Source organism: Rattus norvegicus, chromosome 12 (genome assembly GCF_021556685.1).
Source record: "Rattus norvegicus strain SHRSP/BbbUtx chromosome 12, alternate assembly SHRSP_T2T, whole genome shotgun sequence".
In the NCBI taxonomy this organism is placed as follows: domain Eukaryota; kingdom Metazoa; phylum Chordata; class Mammalia; order Rodentia; family Muridae; genus Rattus; species Rattus norvegicus.
In genome coordinates this window covers 11,424,281-11,445,244 of record NC_141545.1, presented here as the reverse complement: position 1 = coordinate 11,445,244, position 20,964 = coordinate 11,424,281, and the positions used below count along the sequence as shown (strand labels likewise).

Sequence of the window (20,964 nt, the reverse complement as noted above, 5' to 3'; positions counted from 1 at the left end):
GTGTCCTACTAAAATTGATATTCTAACACAGAAACAGAAATAGCAATGCCTGGGGGTAGGGCACCTGGAAAGTAGTTAGGGGCTAGCTAGGTCAGAAAGGTGGGCCCTCCTAGTGGAATTGAGACGTGTTAGGAAAAGGAATAGAGGGAGGGGGAGGGGATGAGGAAAAGAGGGGAGGAAGAGTCTTAAGAGAAGCTGGAACATGCAGGACTCCTTTCACAAGGAGCCGGCCCACCTGAACCCTGAGTCACAACTCATGGTTTCTTCAGGCCTTTCCCAGTCACCATGTGCCTTGTTACAGTGTAGCCAAAAGTATACCGGGTTCATTGTAGCCATAGGTATACCCGGTTCAATGTAGCCAAAAGTATACCCGGTTCAATGTAGTCATAGGTATACCCGGTTTCAATCAGTTGTGTGAATACTTTCACTGGGTTGTCTGGAAATCCTGAAGGTTGTTTGGGGGCTCTCAGACTTGGAAACTGTAGTCAGAAATTAGGATGGCCTTTCATGTTGTATATTCACTGTGAGGGAGTCTTCCTAACCCTGAACTCTTCAACACCCTTAAGCCCATGACTACATGATGCTATTAGTGAAAGCGGGAACGTGTGTAGGCTTCCTGGAATAATTAGGACAGTAGCTATCTTTGTAACTGGTAAATAAAGGGAAATAGAAGTATTTCTTTTGCCTTAACTATATAAGCCGCATGACCAGGAAAGCAAATGCTAGGTTAGAGCAGGTGTACCGATTTACAAGTAATTCAAGTAAGAAAGTGAGGATGCAAGGGCAGAAATAGGACGTGGGCAATTCGCAAGCCTTCGTGAGTTTATAGACCAGGGCATAAGTACATAGAGAGGAGCGAACAGCGAGCACGTCCTTCCCAATGATGGGATACAGCAGTGCTATTCCTAGAAGCCGAACCTGAGTCTGGGCGAGCATCAGAGTCCAGCTACTGATGCACAGGAAGTAAAAGTACTGTGTGCTCGCTGCAACCGCGCATGCTTATTCCTTCTCTTGTCTTTTCTTCTCTGCCAGGAGCATGGCTGAGAGTCACTGTGGCTCACTCTCACTTCCACACATAAAGCCCCCTGTTGAGGGGAGACAGATGCCTGTGTGACTGCCTGCAGGAGACTGGCCTGCTAACTGAGGATGCAGCAATGTCCCTGCAATGTTCATGTTCGAACCTCTTCACTGCGTTCATCACTGGGACCAGAGCACCAGCAGAAACAACTGACCTGAGCAAAGATTTTTAGAGGACCTGGCCCATGGTTATTTGCTCCCCATATTTGCTCAGGTCAGTGGCGGGTGGAGGAGGTAGAGGTGGGGTGGCACTGCACATTCAAAGGAGAATAGTGAGAATTCCTGGTGTCACAGAAGTAAGATGTGGAGTCTAAAGACCCCTTAGAACGAATCAGTCCTGTCATGAGGGAACAAGTTCATTTTCACCAGAGTGTGTTTCCACAAAGTACGGGGGTGCGGGGGTATCTCTCACGCATGCATGCTTTTTTTTTTTTTCTGTCCCTTCACTAAGTTAGGAAGAGGTAACAAGGCCTCCCAGAGGCAAAGAGTCATACCCTGAGATTCCCCAGCATCCAGACACATAATAGACACACCTAGCCACAGTGGAGTTTAGGAAGTAGGGTCTCACCTCAACCACTTGAATCAGCTAAAACTCCGTAATGGAAAGAAGTTGAGGGAAATACTTGTGAGGAAGCAATCAGCAACCTCTACCGCGGTCACAGTGAGCCGATGTCTTTCTGATCCGTGGTCCTACTCGGTGGAAGCCAGAGGGATGATGGGACACTTGCTTTTCTGTGATCTCTGCTTGATTCTGGAGACCCTTGACTGTTGGAGCTACAGACATTGCGAGCCCTCGTGCAGGTTTCGGGAATCAAACTTGGGTCCTCTGACAGACCAGTCAGTGCTCTTAACCTTTTAGTTAGTGCCTTAGCTTCCCAGCTCCCTTTCCTGGGCAGCCCAGACCCACCTTCCCAGGGGTGGTATTGCCACCCACAGTGGGCTGGGCCCTCTTCTATCTGATCAGCAATCAAGGAAACACCCCACAGACATCCACAGGCCAATCGGATGGTGATTCCTCAGTTGAGCTTCTTTCCTACTACACATGTGTCAGTTTGACAAAAACTGACACACTTAAATTAGTCATGTAAGCAAGCAAAAGGACCGGATACAAAACAGAGCTGAAATTCTTTTTTTTATTATTTACTGTATGTAAATACACTGTCACTGTCTTCAGACACTCCGGAAGAGGGCATTGGATCCCATGACAGACGGTTGTGAGCCACCATGTGGCGGCTGGGATTTGAACTCAGGACCTCTGGAAGAGCAGCCAGTGCTCTTAACCGCTGAACCATCTCTCTCGCCCGGAACTCTTTTTTGAGAGATATTTAGATACAATAAGAAACACCTTCAAACCATTCATCTGAAAGATGGCCTCGTTAACCTTTATCAATATACATCCATGGGTGTCCTGTGTCATCCTCTAGCCTAGTGGTTCTCAACCTTTCTAATGCTGCAACCCTTTAATATAGTTCCTCATGTTGTGGTGGCCCCAACCATAAAATTATTTTATTGCTACTTCAGAACTGTAAATTTGCTGCTACTATGGGTCGTAATGTAAATATCTGATATACAACCCACGTGGGGGTCGCCCCCCACTGGTTGAGAACCACCGCTCTAAGGTAGCCGGAAACACAACCACCACTTTGGGTGAGTTAATTGGCCCCCAAAGTTTTTCACAAGAAAGGAAGGGGCTGTGATCCTACCTCAAGTTTTTGGCTACATTCCCAGTTAAATGTCACAACAGTAGTTGCCTTTGGGATATCTATTCTTTTTGTTCACAGAAGAGCCTCTTTGTGGGAGATTCTGAGTAATTATATATTATGCTTCTCTTCCTCATAATATAAAAATTGTTAATTTTCCTTTTCTCTATGGTAACTGCCGGGGTATTTCAAGCCTATGTCTGTTCTCTCTTAAGTCTATATCCAGTTTCCCAAGGCAGGGGGAATCTGGACATATTTAAAAGGCAGAGATAAGCAATTTAGTTTAGGCTGACAGAAACGTGTATTTCAGGCACGATTCCCTGAGGCCAGGGCACATCTTTACACACCAGTTATTCAGTTATTCAGCGTGGACCATTCTTCTCAGCTTCTCAGACTTTTAGGCTCCTCCATGTTTCCCTGTCAGCTCCGTATCTCCTACATCAGGATGCTCTCGGAGTTATCCCTATAGACTCATGTGTTCCTATCTCAGCTAGGAGAGCGCTGTCTACCACTCACCGTCTACAGACAGTGTGTTCTACTGCTGGTTTCTTCAGTTTAAAACCTTGTAGGTTCCCATTTACAGGTCCAACCGCACCCTTTTCCATCAGATTACCCCTACGTCTTGGCGTGATTCCTGTCTGCAAGGTGGACTGGTTTTCCCAGAAAGATAAGGAAGCCCAACTAGTAGGTTGAGAGTACTAGGAGGCAAACGGCTTGTCAGGAAGCAAGTGGTTTGGTTACTTTGTAGGCCCTATTGTTCTTGTCTTTTCATCTACAGACACAAATCCCGTGAGCAGAGCAAGGGGCAACAGATGCTTGTGCTCTTAACTCTGGGCTGTGACCTTGGACAGGGGAAGGCGCTGGAGAGGGCTGCACAACCCGGGCTGTAGGGCAGAGCTGAACAGCTGACACCCAGCTGAGCTAACCCGGCAATATGCTTTCTGGTTCCCACAGGCTACCATGCGGGGCTCAATTAGGTCAGCCTTCTTGCTCGGTTTACTTTCCTCTAGTTAGATGGAGAAATCCGTACTTAGTGCTCATTGGCCCTTGGTTCTAGGGAAGAAGTGTATCCATTCACTTGCCGATCTATTGCTGATCCTGCTTGACATAGTTCACAAAGTAGCATGTATAGTTTTATTATCTCATTTCTTCCAACCCATAACTCCCTGGGGGTGAGACAGCATCTGCTCCTGCAAGAGAAATAACTTCAGTTTCCCCCCTTGTTTTTCCTGGGCTTTGGACTCCAGGGAGATTAATACACCTCCATTCTTTTGGCATCCAAGATTTTTGCACAGAAACTTAGCGACAGACAATTGTAAGGCTGTTGTGGTAGATGTAAGATTCTTGTGAAAGGAATCCGTGTGTGTGTGTGTGTGTGTGTGTGTGTGTGTGTGTGTGTGTGTGTACCTAAGCAGAGGTATTGAAAGGCTAGGAGGATTTGGGGATGTGGCTCACTGTAGAGTGCTTGCCTAATATCTGTGATCCCCGAAAAAGAAAGTAAACAAGAACAAATTTCAAGAAGCCTTTAAAGGTAGTAAAATTATTGAGTGGGAATTTAATCTCAGAGATTAAAGATCCCACATCTATAAATCAAAATTTTCTTTTGCAAACATTTAAATTACTGATGGCCAACACATTAGCATTGTGACTTCTTAGACCAAGACTGCCTTAGACTTCAGCCATTTAGACTTAGCATTCAGCCCACAGCTTGTTAAAGCTTGGAAAATGTTGATGCAATTCTCTCGTGTCTCTGCGGTTGTCCCAAAGCACGGGAGCAGAAATGCAACGTGGGCCAATTAATTTCTAAATGTCTTAATGCATGTCAGCACTGTTGTCTGTCAGTGTGGAGAAACGGACTTCCTGTCTTCCGGGATTATGACAGAACTGCACTGGCCACTCACCCAACCCCTAAAGAGGATGGGGAACAGGACAGAATGACAAGCAGAGAGAGACAAGTGAGGTTATCAAAACACAGCACAGGGCCTGCTTTTAAAGGAGGGTTAGGATCTCATGAGGAACAAAAGGAGATGTGGAAGCAAAGGGAGTTGAAGTGAGCATGCACCTTGTTTCATGCCTGAATATGTCGGTGAACCACATGCATGCAATGCCTGATGAGGCCTGAAGAGGGCGCCATATCCCCTGGAACCAGAGCCACAGATGGTTGTAAGCTGCCATGTGGGTGCTAGGAACTGAACCCAGGTCCTCTGCAAGAACAGCCAGCGCTCTAACCACTGAACAACCTCTCTATTCCAGCACCAACACATACCCAGACCAGGACCCAGGATTTTGCCAGGGAGGTAGATGAATAACTAGGTTTTTGTCCTAAGTCATATTTCTACTTCCCAATCAAACAGGCCACCAGTCATTACATTGAATGCTTCCTTAGCTCGAGTGCTTTGCACATCCGAGGAAGCTTCACAACTCTGTAGGATGACAAAGCAAAGAACAGTGACACATGGTCAGGAGACACAGGCCTCCAGCCCGAGCACTCAGAAGTTATCTGTCCACTCTGATCTAGTTCAGAATCCTAATTCAGAAAATTGCTGATATCTATAAGGTTTGAAACCCAGGTTGATGAGAGCTTCCTTTGATCTGATATAGGTAATGATAGCGGTTTAAACGAGGCCTATTACCAACATCACATACTGCACAGGGTTAGGAAAACAGAGAAGGAACCCCAAATGTATTCCTTCATAAGCTTTCCGTATCGAACTGAGCTCTGGGCCATGTCCGCTCTGTCCAGTGGCTGTTTAGCTGGGGTTCCCACAGTGGCCTTCATGCTTGGCTAGAGTCATTGGTTAACACTGAGGGTATTCCTAGTACAGGCTGGGCACAGTGGGACACATTTGAATCTTTGCCCTGTTGAGTTCGGTTGGTGAAAACGGCAGCGAGTTACCGATGCTTCTGTGAATGGCACCAAATCCTAATTTCTGCTCATAATGGACCACGCTGTTGCACACTTTATGAATCCACGTGGTTGTTATTGAACGCGATCTACTCAATACACTTTATAACTGTTTTTATCAGAAGTAACCACCTATCATAAAGTTCACGTCTTAAAAAAAATGTATGGTCCAGGGGACTTACAACACAGTCAAGAGGCCGGTGTCCAGTGCCACTGAAAAAAGGCGCATGGTGTTCCTGTCTCCTCAAATGAAGCCCATTCACTAGCAAGCACTCCCAATTATGTGCCGCTCCACCCACTCCTGCAACCTCTGACATACCCGATCGCTGCAGTTTCAATTAAGCGCTTGCTAGACAGCACACAGTACATTAGAACAACCTCTCCGTGAGCCTAAGTGTAAAACCCAAACAGTGTTGAGTCTGCAATACGACCAGCTCGGTGACCTTGGCCATGCAGGTTATTTGAATTGGTTTAGCTGCTCCGTAGGATGAAGAAGTTGAAGTGTGTGAGAGCAATTTCAAGTTGGTTTTTTTTTTTTTTAAAGCAAGCCCACAGAATCACCCAACCCCCCAGCCCTCTAGCTATGATTTCAATATTCCACCCTAGGGAACCCGTCTCGAGGAGCCACGGCCCTCGCCCTAGAGAAGACGCTTCCTCTCTCGCCTTTCTTTGGAGCTGTCTATTTCTGGGTTGGCAAAGCAGAAGCTCCCGGTGCCCGCAGGAAGCCTCGCCCAGCTTGGTTCCCCACCCTCTAGCGCGCCCCTAGAAAGGGCCTGCCCTGAGGGGCGGAGCCAGCCACTCCCTCAGCCAATGAGCCAGCGTCTGGGGCCGGCGCCGGGGGCGGGGCTGCACTTGACAGTGGCGGTCGCTGGGCAGCCGAGCGGGTGCAGCGGCGGAGCGCGGCGCGGGCAACGGGGAGGGCGCAACTCGGCGGCCCTGGGTGGAGCATCTGGCGGCGGCGGTGCGATGCTGCGGGTGTCCCGGGCTCTGGCATCGCGGCCTCTTCCTAAGGTACCAGCTCTGCTCACCCCTCCATTGCCCCGGGAGACACGCGCGCCTGGGCAGTGGCTTTGTGGAGCCGGTGGGTGGGGCTGGGCGGGGCCGCGCCGTCCGGTCGCTTCCCTCCCGGGAAGAGGTGGGGGAGGAGGACCGTCTCACCAACAGCTGACGACATCCCCACGCTTCGTGTTCCTCCAGCCCCGTTGTGTTTTCAAAGAGGGTTTGTTCCCAGACAAAGTTAGGTGCGGAGAGTTTGATAGATCCCTGTCCCCGAGGCCTTGGAGAGATCCGTGACACACTGCCCTGTACACGAACACTGTGCGCTGAACTGGAGCGCAGAGGACCGATGCACTTTCCCACATGAGCAGCCCTGCTCATTTGGAATGCTGCAAGAGGAAATTGCTCTGTGGGACTCTCCCTGGGGAAGGAGGCTTTCTGCAGTCGCATCTACACCTCAACCTGGTGGCTTTTGCTTGGCCACGGTGCCCAGGATAAACCTGGTTTAACCAGTGTACTGTAGAATAGTCCAACAAGAGCTGTGCTTTAAAGCCTCCAAATTTTAAGCCCACCTTACTTTCTAACCAAAGATCGCAGATACACTGCGCACAACGGGCCAGCTACGTGTGTTGAGTTTAATATTTTGTTGCTCTGTGGCTCACATTGGCTTGTCTTTAATATTAGGGCAGGTGCTGAGAAGCGGGGGTAGGGTGCGGGGGGGGGAACTGATGAAGTTTTAACCCACTTCTCAGAGTGAGAAAGAACGCAGAACATAGCCAAAAGTTTCCACTATCAAAGCAAGAGGGATTGGATGAGCGCTCTGTACTGTAGACTAATTACTACAATTAGATTTAACCCAGGCTGGTTAAGAGAAATGGAGAGATGGCTCAGTGGTTAAGAGCGCTGGCTGCTTTTCCGGAGAATCTGGGTTCGATTCCCACCACACAGAGCTCACAAACATCTGTAACTCCAGCTCCGGGAGATCCAACGCCCTCTTCTGACCTCCACGAGTACTGCATGTACATGGTACATACGTATGTAGACAAAACGTCCATAGGCATAAAATGAAAAAAAGTACTTTAAGAAAACCTTGGCTTAGTCAAGGACGTGGGAATCGGCCTAGAAGAAGAGAGCTTGGTAGCAGTAGTAATATTTAGCCATTGCTCAGTCTTGAAGTTAGCGGATTTTAACAAGTATGTTGAATTCTATCCGACTAATACTTTCCTGATCACACATAGATTTTCACATTTAGAGTCCTTCTGTCATTACACCTTCATACTGTAAAACACAGAGAGAGAGAGAGAGAGAGAGAGAGAGAGAGAGAGAGAGAGAGAACGAGAGCGCCTATTATGTCTTACAAAATGTCATTTAAGAAAATGTCCTTAGTAGTGTGTACTGTTGACTCTGTGCTGGGCATTCACTGGGTGGTTTTTTCCTATTGTCACTCTAATGTAGCATCATTACCGTTGCTGAGTTGTCTGACTCCCACATAGTTCCAGCAGCCCTTGAACTCCCTGTGGTCCCCCTGTCTTCCCCTCCTGAGGGTTAGGATTACAAGCAATGTCACAGTATCAACTTGACTTGACTTTATTTTAGATAATTTCTTTAAAAAAAAAAAACCACATGGCAAGTGAGGGATCAAGGTAGGATTTGAACCTGGGTCTGCTTGATTCCCTGACACTGTTCTGTGGCGTCTCCAGGTTTTTGAGAGTTGTCCTGCTGTCACGGAGTTGGGAGTTGAATGGACGTCATCTCCTGGCCTGGCATATCAGACTTGCTCATAGAATATTTCTTCTCTCCAGACCACTGTGTGCCCTGTGTATGGAGGGGCAACCCCAAGTCTGCCCCCTGCACCATCCCTTAGGTCTGATTTTGGATGTCTAGATGTGTGAAACCCCTGCCTTTTCAAGGGTCCCATCCCCCACTCGGTGCTTAAGGAATAATCTACTCTCTCTGTCATCTGAGGCTATTTTAGTTCTGCGCACAGGAGCACACCTTGTTGATTGGCAGCAACACATCCCCTGCAGTGTTCACAGTGACTCACGTGTCCTACTATCCCAACTGTCAGAGAATTCCTGACAGAGGCCGGCCTACTTAAAAGGAAAGACTAAAATGATTTTTTTTTGTTTGTTTGTTTGTTTTGGGAAAGAAATAGTAATCCAGCAAATCTCCAAATTCCCTAGTACTGACCAAAAAGGAGTGAATTTGATGTCCAGGAACGGGAAGACTTCTTCACAGAGGGAAAAGCCTCGTCTTTGCGGTAGCCTGGTGACCTGCTGATGGATAAGCTATTCCTAACTTGATATTTGACTGAGGAACTTGACGTCTGACTGGACAGCATTAAAAGCCATATCACAATTGTGACCCAGTAACTTTTGAAGCCGTGCCTAAGAAAATTAAGTCTGTTATCACTTATGGAATTTCTCTTCCGGTTGGTTGTGTGTGTGGGCGTGCACGCATGCGTTTGCTTTCTTGGTGTGGTTTTCAACTCTCTTTGGTTCAGGATGACTTCACAGCACTAAAATTAAAAGGAAACAAATACATTTGGTGCTGTGAAATACATTTCAGGCTGCTACCTGAAAATAAACCCCTATTCTTGGCATTTGGCCGCTATGACCCCGAGTGGTTACCGTCTCAGAGTCTGTGTGAATACTTTGGAGGTTCAAAGAAAGCCCCCTGTGCAATGGTTTGCCCCCGTCCTCTCCCACAGCAGTAAGGTTTTCGTGTCCAAGACAGCTAACTCCGTTATTCTCTTGCTTCTAAACCACAGCCCCAAATGCCAGGGAAATAAAACATGGCATTTGATTGTCGTGGCATTCTTGCCCCAGAATGGAAGGTGAACCCTACACTTCTTTAACGGACTAGCAACCTGTGAGACTGTGTGGAGTTAGTGACATTTTCCAGTTTCCTAAATGTATCACAGAAGCATCATGTGCGAAGATGCCATAAACATACAACCGTCCAAAACCAAGTCTTTCTCTCTGTTCCTAAAACCTCACGAAACAGCAACCCATCTTGCTTTTTTCTTTTTCTTTTTTTTTTTTTTTTCTTTTTTCAGAGCTGGGGACCAAACCCAGGGCCTTGCGCTTCCTAGGCAAGCGCTCTACCACTGAGCTAAATCCCCAACCCCGGGTTTTTTTTTTTTTTTTTTTTTTTTAATGTCATATGGGAGAGTGAAAATCTGGACAGTTTTAGGGCACGCGACTTCCAACACAGTGTGTACAGGTCACACCAGTTCACTATAGTTTAGAGTTCCCTTCCCTGGTGTCCTAGCTTGCTTTCCTGTTGCTCTGATAGAACCCTCTGACTTGGGGATAGCAATTGAGGAAGTGACTCCATCAGACTGGCCCATGTGCACATCTGTGGGGGCATTTTCTTGATTAATGATTGATGCTGATTGATGCGGGAGGGCCCAGCTCATTGTCTGGGATGCTGCCCTCAGGCTGGCCCTGAGTGGTAATAGGATGATCTGTGGAGAGCAAGCCCAGAAGAGACATCTTGTGCAGCTCTCTGCTTTAGCTCCTGCCACCAGGTTCCAGCCTTGAGCACTGTAAACAAACCCTATCTCCCCAAGTTGCTTTTGGTTATGATGTTTATCCGAGCAACAGAAACCAAACTAGGACACAGGTTATGCGCTGTGACTGGGGGAAGCCTAGGCATGCAGCTGAGGCAGGAACTGAAGCAAATACTACACAGAACATTGCTTACTGGCTTGCTGCCTCTGGCTCCTGCTCAGCCAGCTTTCTCACAAAACTCAGCACCACAAGCCCAGGATTGGTACTTCCCACAGTGGGTGGGCCCTTTTGAACCAATTAGCAATGGAGAAAATGCCCCCACAGACATGCCCACAGGCCATTGGGACAAAGGCATTGTATCTTGCTTTGCAAAGCACTATGGAAATGCCCATCAAAGAGAAACATTTTCTTTAGTAATCTACTCTTTATGTCCCACGGCCCACTCCCTCTCCCTCTCCCTCCCTACCCCTTTCTCCCTTCCCCTACCCCCTCCCCCTCCCCTTACCCCTACCTCCTACCCCTACCCCCCTACCTTTCCCCTCCTCCCTACGCCTCCCTATCCCTACCCCCTACCCCTTTTCCCCCTACCCCCTCTCCCCCTTCTCCCCTTCTCCCCCCTTCTTCCCCCTTCTTCCCTCCTCTCCTCCTCTCCCCCTCTCCCCCCTCCCCCTCTCTCACCTTGGTGCCAACATAGATACATCTTGCAGCGCCAAGTCAAACAACTTAAATGCTTAAAACAACTTAAATGCTACATTGTTGCATTAGCTTTTCCGGAGGAAACATGAGCAACCTGTTGCTCACCCCAGATAGGGCTCCTACAGCAAACGAGTCTAAGTGGAGCTTCCATGAACCAATGAGTTTAACTGGGGTCACTTGCCGGAGTGTGACAACTTACAGGTGCCTCCTTCACTGAAAAAGAATGTCCACTCCCAGCAGCTACCTGCTTATATATCCTGGGGAGGGGTGGGTCCTGCTGCTGCCACGGTGCAGACCCCACCCTCCGCAAGGGAATGTTAGTGAGCTCAGTCTTGTTCTGGTCTACGCTGGGTGTCCTCTCATTTCCAGATAGCCCTGGCACGTTATGCCCAGAGGATAAACTCCCATGACATGCAGTTCTGTAAAAGTAAGAACAAAACAGACAGCTGTGGCTTAGCTAATGACGTGTGTGTCCCCCCACTGTTGTGAAATGGTCACGAATGTTAGTAGATCATCAGTCTTAAAGCATACACTTCTCTCATGGCTGATTAAATGTGGATAGAACATCAACGGCTTATGCTGGTCTGCTCATTGGACTGTAGGCTCTGGGAAGGCAGAGACCATCTGTGTCCTGTCCTGCAGGAGATGGCCACCACCGCTTGGGACAGTGACACACAATAATCATGGGTAGAATGAGTTTGAACACCCTCCACGGAAGGCTTGGAAACACTCCAAGGTGTCTTCAAATTCTGACGTCTATAAAAACGCCAAACGCGCGTCAGCAGTAAATCCCGCCTCTGATCTACAGAGGCCCTCTTTAAAAATATCTTGATGGCATTACAGAGCTAGCTCATGGTAGATTAAATTTCAGTACTCTTACTATTTCCCATGGAGGGAATTTATGTTTCATATCCGGGCCCTTTTATACGACCTAAACTCACTGCTTGCTTGAACTCTATGCTTGGCGCTGTGTTCTTAGGCAGTCAGCGCACTGTGTAACGGACAGGAAAACATCTCTCTTCTCCAGTTCACCCACTGAGGCAGGAATCAGAGCAGCGGCCTTCCCTGCATGTGCAGCACTGAGAACTTGCACCCGCCTTGTGTTTTAATGCCAGAAACGGTTATGTGTAGAGTTGGACATGTTGCAGAAGAAAAGGAGGAAGAAGAGAGGAGGAAGGTAGAAAAGAAAGGGGTGAAGATGTGAGGGGAAGGAAAGAGAAGGAAGGAAGGCCAGCCTTGGAGCACAATGTAGACCATCTCTCCGTGGCTCGCCCTCCTCATGCTGCCTGCTCCAGCAGAATGCACTTCTAGACCGATCACGGGAAGATAGACAGTTACATCAACAGGAAGCGTGGTGAGCAGGTCAGCTCAGGCTCAGCTCAGAAGCCGTCCCAGGGACCTGCAACGAATGCACATCTCCCAGAGATCCCCAGTCTGGGTTTGTCACAGCAGACCCTGCAAAGACACACCTGCTTCCTTCGTAGGGACAGTGGGGGGTTTGAACCCATGGCTCACTTGTGGGGTTCTAAGCTACATGCAGGCTACCGCTGAGAGGAAGGTTACCACGGGGCATGCCCAGCTCACGTGTTGCAGTTTAACTGTAGTTTCCTATCTAGTAGGAAATAATTTTAATAGAAAATTTTTAGCTATATACCAATAAAACATAGCAAAAGTTCAGTTTTGTTTTGTTAAGCATTGTTAACATGAGGCGAAGTAATAGACATTACAAAAAAAAAAAAGCTTAAAACTTGCTCACAGAGAATGAGATGACAAAAATCTAATTACACAATTTGGAGGATGTTGTAATACGTCCAGTCTGGTTTAATCTGGTGTCATAAGAAACACAGAGGGCTGGAGGGATGGCTCAGTGGTTAAGAGCATGGACTGCTCTTCCAGGGTCCTGAGTTCAATTCCCAGCAACCACATGGTGGCTCACAACCATCTGTAATGAGATCCGATGTCCCCTTCTGGTGTGTCTGAAGACAGCAACAGTGTACTCACATACATATAATAAATCTTTTTAAAAAAAAAAGAAACATAGAAATGATTGTCATTAAGCAAGATGTTTTTATTTTATATACTCACACTCTCCTAGAAGGTTAGCTTGACATAGTTACCAGAGCTTCCACATGCAGAGACACCAGGCCAGGAGGGAGGAAGAATGAGGGGTAGTGTGGGCAGCAGAGGCAGGATAGGAAGGTGGGAGATGGCTAGTGTGAGTCACTTCTGTAGGCAGTCTGCAGAGGAACCCATTGTCCCTTATGGGTCAGTACCAGTCCCTGGGGGTCACAGTGGCCCACAATATGTGTTACTGAAAGAGGTGGGGTAGGTTCTGATTGGTTAGCAAGGCCCTAAGATGCTGGATTATCAAGATACACAGACTAAAACTTGTAGTTAATATATGGGGAGGGAGGAGTTTGATGATTAACTGATGAATTAGTCCCATAGATGCATAGAATGTTCTATAAAAGGAACAGAAATGCCTACCATGGGGTCTGATGGATATACTCATCCAGTAAACATTAATTATGTCTGAGTCATCGTGCCAGATGGCCCAGCCATGCCACGCTCGGTCCGTAATGGCCATGGCAGTCAGGTATGTGGTGCTGATCCCGAGAAAGCCAGAAAGCTTGTATTGCCTGATAAAGCTCCCCAAGAGTAAACCACCATAATGAAAAGGGCACAACACATACATTAGAAACTGTTGAACCTTGAGCTCCCAGCCATTGTGATTCTACAAGACCTGCAGAAGATCAAGACTCTCAAAGTCCTAGCATGGGGATTTGGCAGTTGATTGGTTGCTAAGGGACAGAGCCGTTTTTCTTGGGGGTTGTAGTCCCTAGAAGGTTGTCTGTGGATCCAGCGAACGGCACCACTCCTGGGTGAATATGGGTTTTGTAAGCATTTTCTGCTTGCAACCCGTCAGTCAAGTAACGTTTACTTGATCTTGGGTGTACAGATGTCTTGGTTATGGTTCTAGTGCAGTGAAGAGACAGCCAGGCCCAGGCAACTCTTATAAAGGAAAATATTTCAACTGAGGTCTTGCTTAGGGTTTCTGAGGTTTAGTCCGTTATCATGACAGGAAACATGGTGGTGGCGTGCATGGCACTGGACTTGAGAGCTACATTCTGATGTGCAGGTTGAGAGAAAGACAGAGACACAGAGAGAAAGACAGAGACACAGAGAGACAGACAGAGACACAGAGAGAAAGACAGAGACACAGAAAGAAAGACAGAGACACAGAAAGAAAGACAGAGACACAGAGAGAAAGACAGAGACACAGAGAGAAAGACAGAGACACAAAGAGACAGCCACACAAAGAGAAATATACACACAGAGAAAGACAGACAGACAGACAGACAGCCCAGCAGTCTGGGCCTAACATGGGCTTTTGAAACCTCACTCCACCTACACACACACACACACACACACACACACACACACACACACACACGTCTTCCAACAATGCAACAATGTCTCACTTACTCCAGAAAGGCCACACCTCTTAATAGTGCCACTCCCTGGCATCCTAGCATTCAAACTTAAGAGCCTATCGGAGCCATTCTTATTCAAAGCACCAATTAGGTAGGTGAAATAGGAAATGGGTATGAAGATCAAGCATTTGCTACTAATAAGTAAGTTTATTTTAAAATAGTTCTTTAGTGTACACATAATTTTGCTGTTTATTAAGGATGACAGCAAATTTGCATACCAACGAGGTGGATCTGCTCGTTTGTTCTGACATAAAGAATTAGAAAGACTAAATATTGAATGCTCCAGTGGTGCAGTCAGTTAGTGCGTGGTACTTATAGAAAAACTAAATATTAGATACTACAGGCATCACATAACCTCAGTGCTTTTCAGAGTTGGTCGATATTTTGACCGATCAATACCGACAATACTGCTTCTCATAAAGACGTAGTATGATAAAATGGTAGAAGCGTGTTTAGGACCATTTTTAAAAATGGTTGGAAATTCTATTTTTTAATTGAACCAAAATTCTTTAAGGATCTTTCCTGTACGGAGTTCAAGGCAGCAGCACAGGGAGTAGTTTTTTTTTTTTGTTTGTTTGTTTGGGTTTTTTTTTGTTTTTTGGTTTGTTTTTTTTTTTTTTGTTTCTTTTGTTGTTGTTGTTGTTGTTGTTTTTCCGGAGCTGGGGACCGAACCCAGGGCCTTGCGCTTGCTAGGCAAGTGCTCTACCACTGAGCTAAATCCCCAACCCCCGGAGTAGTTTTTAAAAATCGGTCATTTTAAGGACACTGTCCAAAAAGCACACTTACGGAACAGCCGCTGGTGGGGAATGGCGGTAGGGAAATATTAAGTCTCTGTTTTCCATAGTTAAACCACTATATTTCAAAACGAACAAACAGAAAGGCTTTGCGTGTGCAGTAAGAACACTACAGTTGGCAGTGTGCTGTGGTCTGCTGTGGCTCTGTCCCTCCGCGTGTGCTGTGTGCTCGCTACCAACACCACAGTGACATCACACCACGCGATGCACGCTAACGCGAGGGCACAGCCTCCGACCTGTTACCGTTTGCTTTTTGATTCTCTTTTGCTTGTTGTCTACTCGGGAGCCTTTTTACTGCTGTCAACTTTTCTGTGACTCACAGCTTAAGACATGGGGGCCTGGACAGGGATGTGTAGCAGTTCCTGATACTTACTGTTCCCATCATATGTAACTCTCTAGTTCTACATGGCAAAATGCATGTGAGTCTGTAAAGTCTACACCGTTTTATTTAAGAGGCTTTAGCATCCATGGATTTTGGTACCCTTGAGGGTCCAGTTCCCCATGGATATGGAGAGGGATGATATTGAATGTCTGTGACTCAGACAGATCCGGACCAGCTGTTCCTTTGTGCACGAGAAGCAATCAATGCCTGTTAAAGGCTGTGTGGTTGGCATTACCCTGAGGGCTTGCATTTCCTGTTTAGATCATTGAATCCCCCTGTGCGGCTCAGCCAGTCACTGCCTCTGTCTTTTGATCAGGGAGCTGAAGAGCCAACAGGTTAGGTCTCTTCCCAAAGTCATCCTGACAGCCAATGAGGGATTCGGAGCAAGAGCCAGGCATGTCCTAAGAACTGTCACTTCAGCACTAGGCTCCCGCCTGTGCGCTTCCTTGTCCATTGTGTTTCTTTGGGTTTCTTCCTGGCTGGTTGGTTCTGAGGCTGTACCGTCATTTGCATCGGGTCTCCAGTGCGCAGATGCTTCTGTTGCTACTGCTGAGCTGGGTGACTCACTCTTGTGTGATGGTCTTGTGAAAGTTGTGGGGTTTTCCTCTCTCAGGTTCAGCCCAGCCATGTCCACTGTCAGGACAAGTCTCCCCCCCACCCTTCACCATCACACACGTGTAGGGCTGGCTCCCTTGCTGATCTCTTCAACTTAGAACCCCTCCCCAGAAACCCACGCCTTCTCACAAGAACAATCTGACGAGTGTGGGAGGCAGATGGGAAACCAGGCACTTTTAAATGAAGCAGAGCAGAACGTTCTTTAGGAGGCTTCCCCTGCTCTTACAGCCGTAGAATTAAATCCCCCAAAAGAACAGGAGGAATACTTCCATCCAAGGCTCATGTGACCAGATTAGGAGCTGTCATCTTTTCTTGCCGGCCTTAGGATTCTAGATTGGTTTTCCTCTTCAGTAACGAGAAGACCATAGGCATCCTTCAGTGTCTTGACTAAGCACTGCCTAAACAGTGCACTCAACCACGGAGTCCTCAGCTCCAGGTAGCTGGCGGATCTCAAACGTTCTTGAAAATATGCTGTATACTGGAGTCAGTGAGGTCATCGCAGTGCCCCGTGTGTGTGTGTGTGTGTGTGTGTGTGTGTATGTATATGTGTGTTTGTGTGTATTATTTGTGTGTGTGTATATGTGTGTTTGTGTGTATTATTTGTGTGTGTGTATATGTGTGTATGTGTGTATGTATTTGTGTGTGTATGTGTGTATGTGTGTGTATGTATATGTGTGTATGTGTGTATGTGTATATGTGTGTATGTGTGTGTATGTATTGTGTATGTGTGTATGTGTGTGTATGTGTGTGTATGTGTGTATGTGTGTATGTGTGTATGTGTGTATGTATATGTGTGCATGTATTTGTGTGTATGTGTGTATGTGTGTATGTATATGTGTGTATGTGTGTATGTGTGTGTATGTATATGTGTGTATGTGTGTATGTGTGTGTATGTATTGTGTATGTGTGTATGTATGTGTGTATATGTGTGTATGTGTGTATGTGTGTATGTATATGTGTGTGTATGTGTATGTGTGTGTATGTATTGTGTATGTGTGTATGTATGTGTGTATGTATGTGTGTATGTATGTGTGTATGTGTGTATGTGTGTATGTGTGTGTATGTGTGTATATGTGTATGTGTGTATGTGTGTGTATGTATATGTGTATGTGTGTATGTATATGTGTGTATGTGTATGTATATGTGTGTATGTGTATATGTGTTTGTGGTATGCATACATGCATGTGTTCATGCATGTACATGTGCACACATGTGAACACATACACAGGTGCATGCATGTGCATACATGTAGAGGCACAAGGGTGGAGTCAGGAACATTCCTCAGTGTCTCCCTGCCTTATTTTTTTACTGAGGTGGGATCTCTCAGTTGAGCTCACACTTTGCTGATATGGTTAAGTTAGCTTGCCAACTTTCTCCGAGATCTCATCTCTGCCCTCCAAGGGTTAGAAGATCTGGCCACCACACCCATCCAGTTTTAACATGGGTTCAAAGGATCCAAGCTCTGGTGTCCATTCTTACCTGCCAAGTGCTGTATCCATGGAGCTGTCCCTCCAGCACTCAGTGATGACACACTTTTAGAACACTCTCGGATGTAAGGACTGTACGCTTGGTAAATAACTGTTTGAATATTTAGGGAAGAAAGTAGAAGCCATCCATAAACCCACCCACCTCCAAAACACGATTGATATTTGAGTTCTATTTCTTCCCAGACTACTTTTCCAAGTTTTCATGCAGTTTTTAACGAAAATAGACCCATTCAATTTGCTGTTTTTCCCCCAGAAAAAAACTACCCCAGATATCTCTCCATGGCAGCAAAATAATTACATAGATTATTTTAGGCAGACTGAAGCCATGAAACTGCCATTCCTGTGCTTAAGACACAATAAGACTCACATCTCAGAGCTGACAAGATGGCCCAGTGGTTAAATATGCTTACTCCTCTCCAACTCCAGTTCCAGGGAACGTTGCCTCTTCTGACCTGTGTGGGCTCCTGAATGTAGGGGCACAATACCTCCACTCAGGCACTCCCCCCTTCCCGACACACACACACACACACACACACACACACACACACACACACACACGTACACATAAAACAAAAAAATTATTAAAAAATGAGTAAATATACAAATACTTGCCTGTCAGTATCGAGGCTTAGAGCTGTTTCCATCATAGCCCGAGTTTTCTTCAACCCAAGCTTGGCTTTGGCTAAGTGAGACCTCTGCACTGGGGTCTCCCCCTACCCAGGCCATCAGCCTCCCACTGTTCCTATGGACCACATGGGGTCCCACGGTTCCTGATGGCTTTGACATAGAAGTCCAAATAGGCTTTTTCTTGCCCGGCATCCTGTGATGGATGAATGTCAAGAGACACGCATCCCCATTCACTGCCTCTTTAGACCAAGTCCATCTGCCCATAAAAACTGTGCCATTAAGAAGCCTCCCCCACCTCCACCCCCATCTTTAATTATCATTTCTACAGTCGGTTCTCAAGGACTGCTCCTCTTGGGGGCAGAGCTACCAGAGGTAATTGAAGCCCACGGATGTTACCCAGGCTGCATGTCCGTTTAAATCCCCCCTCTGTCTTGGTAAGCTGCTCACAAACAGACTGCTTCCAAACTCTCTTCCCTCGACTTGCCCTGAATTCAGAGTCTAATAAGCAACCGGGTAGCCAAACTTTGGTTGCCAAAGAGACAGGCAGAAGCAGTCGGTCCTCACTGCCGCCCCCTTCCCCCAGCCAACTCGGGTTGTTACCCATGAGATTTACTTCACCCCGCCCCTTCTCACTAGATAATGTGCCCGTGAACAAATGCACAGATTCCTTTTGATGCCCAGTTTCTCCAAAAGCAGATCATAGCTCTAAAGCCGTGTTCTAACTAATTGGTATTCTTTTGGGTTTTAGATGGCCGTGACTGTTTTATTGAAGACTGTCACCACCTTGTCCCCAAATGCCCACCAAAACCACAAACAAATTGAAACAAAAGGCACGAATGTAATGTGTGTATATATATATATATATATACACCATCGATATAATTCATGTTTTTAAGTGAATGAGGGCCATCCTTCTCTAGCCCCAAATGGCTTTATTCATAATTGCCCCTTGGCAGAGTTTCTGGAACTGACTAGTCCTTCAGGCATCCCTTCCCCCTGGCCAACATGACTCTCTCTGCTACCCCTCCCCCAAGGTGAAGCCTATACCACCAGTTCTACTCCGTCAGTCTCTTGTCTCAGAACGTTTTTATGTCCCTCCATTTTTTTTCCCCTCTCCTCGAGAACATGGATGCATCTGCAAGAATAAAGTTTACAGTGTTTCCTGTGGCAGGCACAGCTGTTAAGGTCCCCTGAGATTGTGTAACTAATGTAAAAGATCTTTTCCCTTAAAGAGGTCATTAACTGTTCACAAGGCAAGGTTCTTCGTGGCTAATTGGATGGAAGCCATAAGGAGGGGTCACTGCCCTCTTACATCACGGATGCTGATGGAGGCCATTACGGTTTAGGTACCACGGAGCACTTATCTACTGACATGGCTTCCCCATGTTGACTTTATAAGTGCCTGATTCATCAGCAGAAGTGGTTGTGAGCCGTGGAGTCTTCCACAGTCTATTTAAATAAGCCATCGATAACCTTAAAAGCTTTCCAACACTGATACTTGCCACCATTCCTCGTGTTTCAGCCGCCCCCGAGTGTTTGTTAAACAGGGTATTTATCAGAGACGCCAACGACACTCAAATGTGTTATAGCAAGTGCTTTCCCTTGGACCTTTTAACTGAAATGGATGGCTTCATTCTTTGTTGCAGCATGTCCTTCAGTCCACAAATGAATACTAGTTGTGTTGAAGAATATTATATGTGTGTTTCATCCCTAGTTAGCAGAATGTGGTCGGGGCTGGCACAGCCTTCTGAGCTTCCAATTGGGGCTGTGAAACCAAGACTGTAGATCAGGAAGCAGCCAGAACAAGAGTCCTACCTGTAGCCCACTCCCACCTCACACCATCACCTCAGACCTAAACAGTTCAGAGTGGTGGCCAATATCAGCTGGACCCCCTCCCTGTCCAGAATCTTGACTAAGATCTCAAAGAACTCCAGAATGTAAGAACCACAACCCTGGTGGTGCTGCTGCTGCTGCTGCGGCTTCATTGTCATCGTCGTCATCGTCGTCGTTGTCTTCTTCCTCTTCTTCCTCCTCTTCCTCCTCTTCCTCTTCCTCTTCTTCCTCGTCTTCTCTTCCTCCTCCCCTTCTCCTTCTTCCTTTTCTTCCTCTTCTTCCTCTTCTTCCTCCTCTTCTTCCTCCTCTTCTTCCTCTTCCTCTTCTTCCTCTTCTTCCTCCTCTTCTTCCTCTTCTTCTCCTCCTCCCCTTCTTCTTCTCCTCCTTCTCCCTTTTCTTCCTCCTCTTCCTCCCCTCCTTCCCTCTTCTGTCTTCCTCCCCCTCCTCCCTCTCCTCCTCCTCCCCTCCTTGTCCTCCTTCTTCTGTCTCTTTTGTTGACTCTGATCAAATTTAACTCAAATTCTGGAAGAAATGAAGTTTAAGGTGACCTCGTGTGCCCCTAAGTTCTACAGTGGGGAGGGGACAGAAGAAAGGGATTTAAACTTGCATCCATTAACTTTTAACATATAGTGGACCCAAAAAGACACGGATTCGGGGAAGGCTTGGCCTGTCCACTCCCAACAGGGACTTAAGGTTAGGGAAGATACTGAGCTGCTTACGAATGACCAAACTGGCTCCACCCGCCTTTGTGACAGCTCTTCTTGCTGTGCCTCGAGAGGACACACATCCCTACAACATTAGCTACAACTGTGGATGGTTAGTCAAGGTGCACCTCAGAGTTCT

General features: G+C 46.8%; 1 protein-coding gene and 1 long non-coding RNA gene across 3 annotated transcripts in view; one reads left to right on the top strand and one right to left on the bottom strand.

Moving 5' to 3' along the window:
- Positions 1–2,196: 2,196 nt before the first annotated feature.
- Lnc001 (long non-coding RNA 001) lies at positions 2,197–11,198 on the bottom strand. Its single transcript, NR_126568.2, is given in 2 exon segments — positions 2,197–9,196; positions 10,872–11,198. It is a non-coding gene; the product is annotated as a long non-coding RNA 001 (long non-coding RNA).
- Fry (FRY microtubule binding protein) overlaps positions 6,537–20,964 on the top strand; it is a 394,540-nt gene continuing 380,112 nt past the window's right edge. For both annotated transcript variants that reach the window (XM_087578221.1, XM_087578220.1), the window contains exon 1: positions 6,537–6,693. The gene's annotated coding sequence lies outside the window, so the exon portion shown is untranslated. The remainder of the gene's footprint in view (positions 6,694–20,964) is intronic.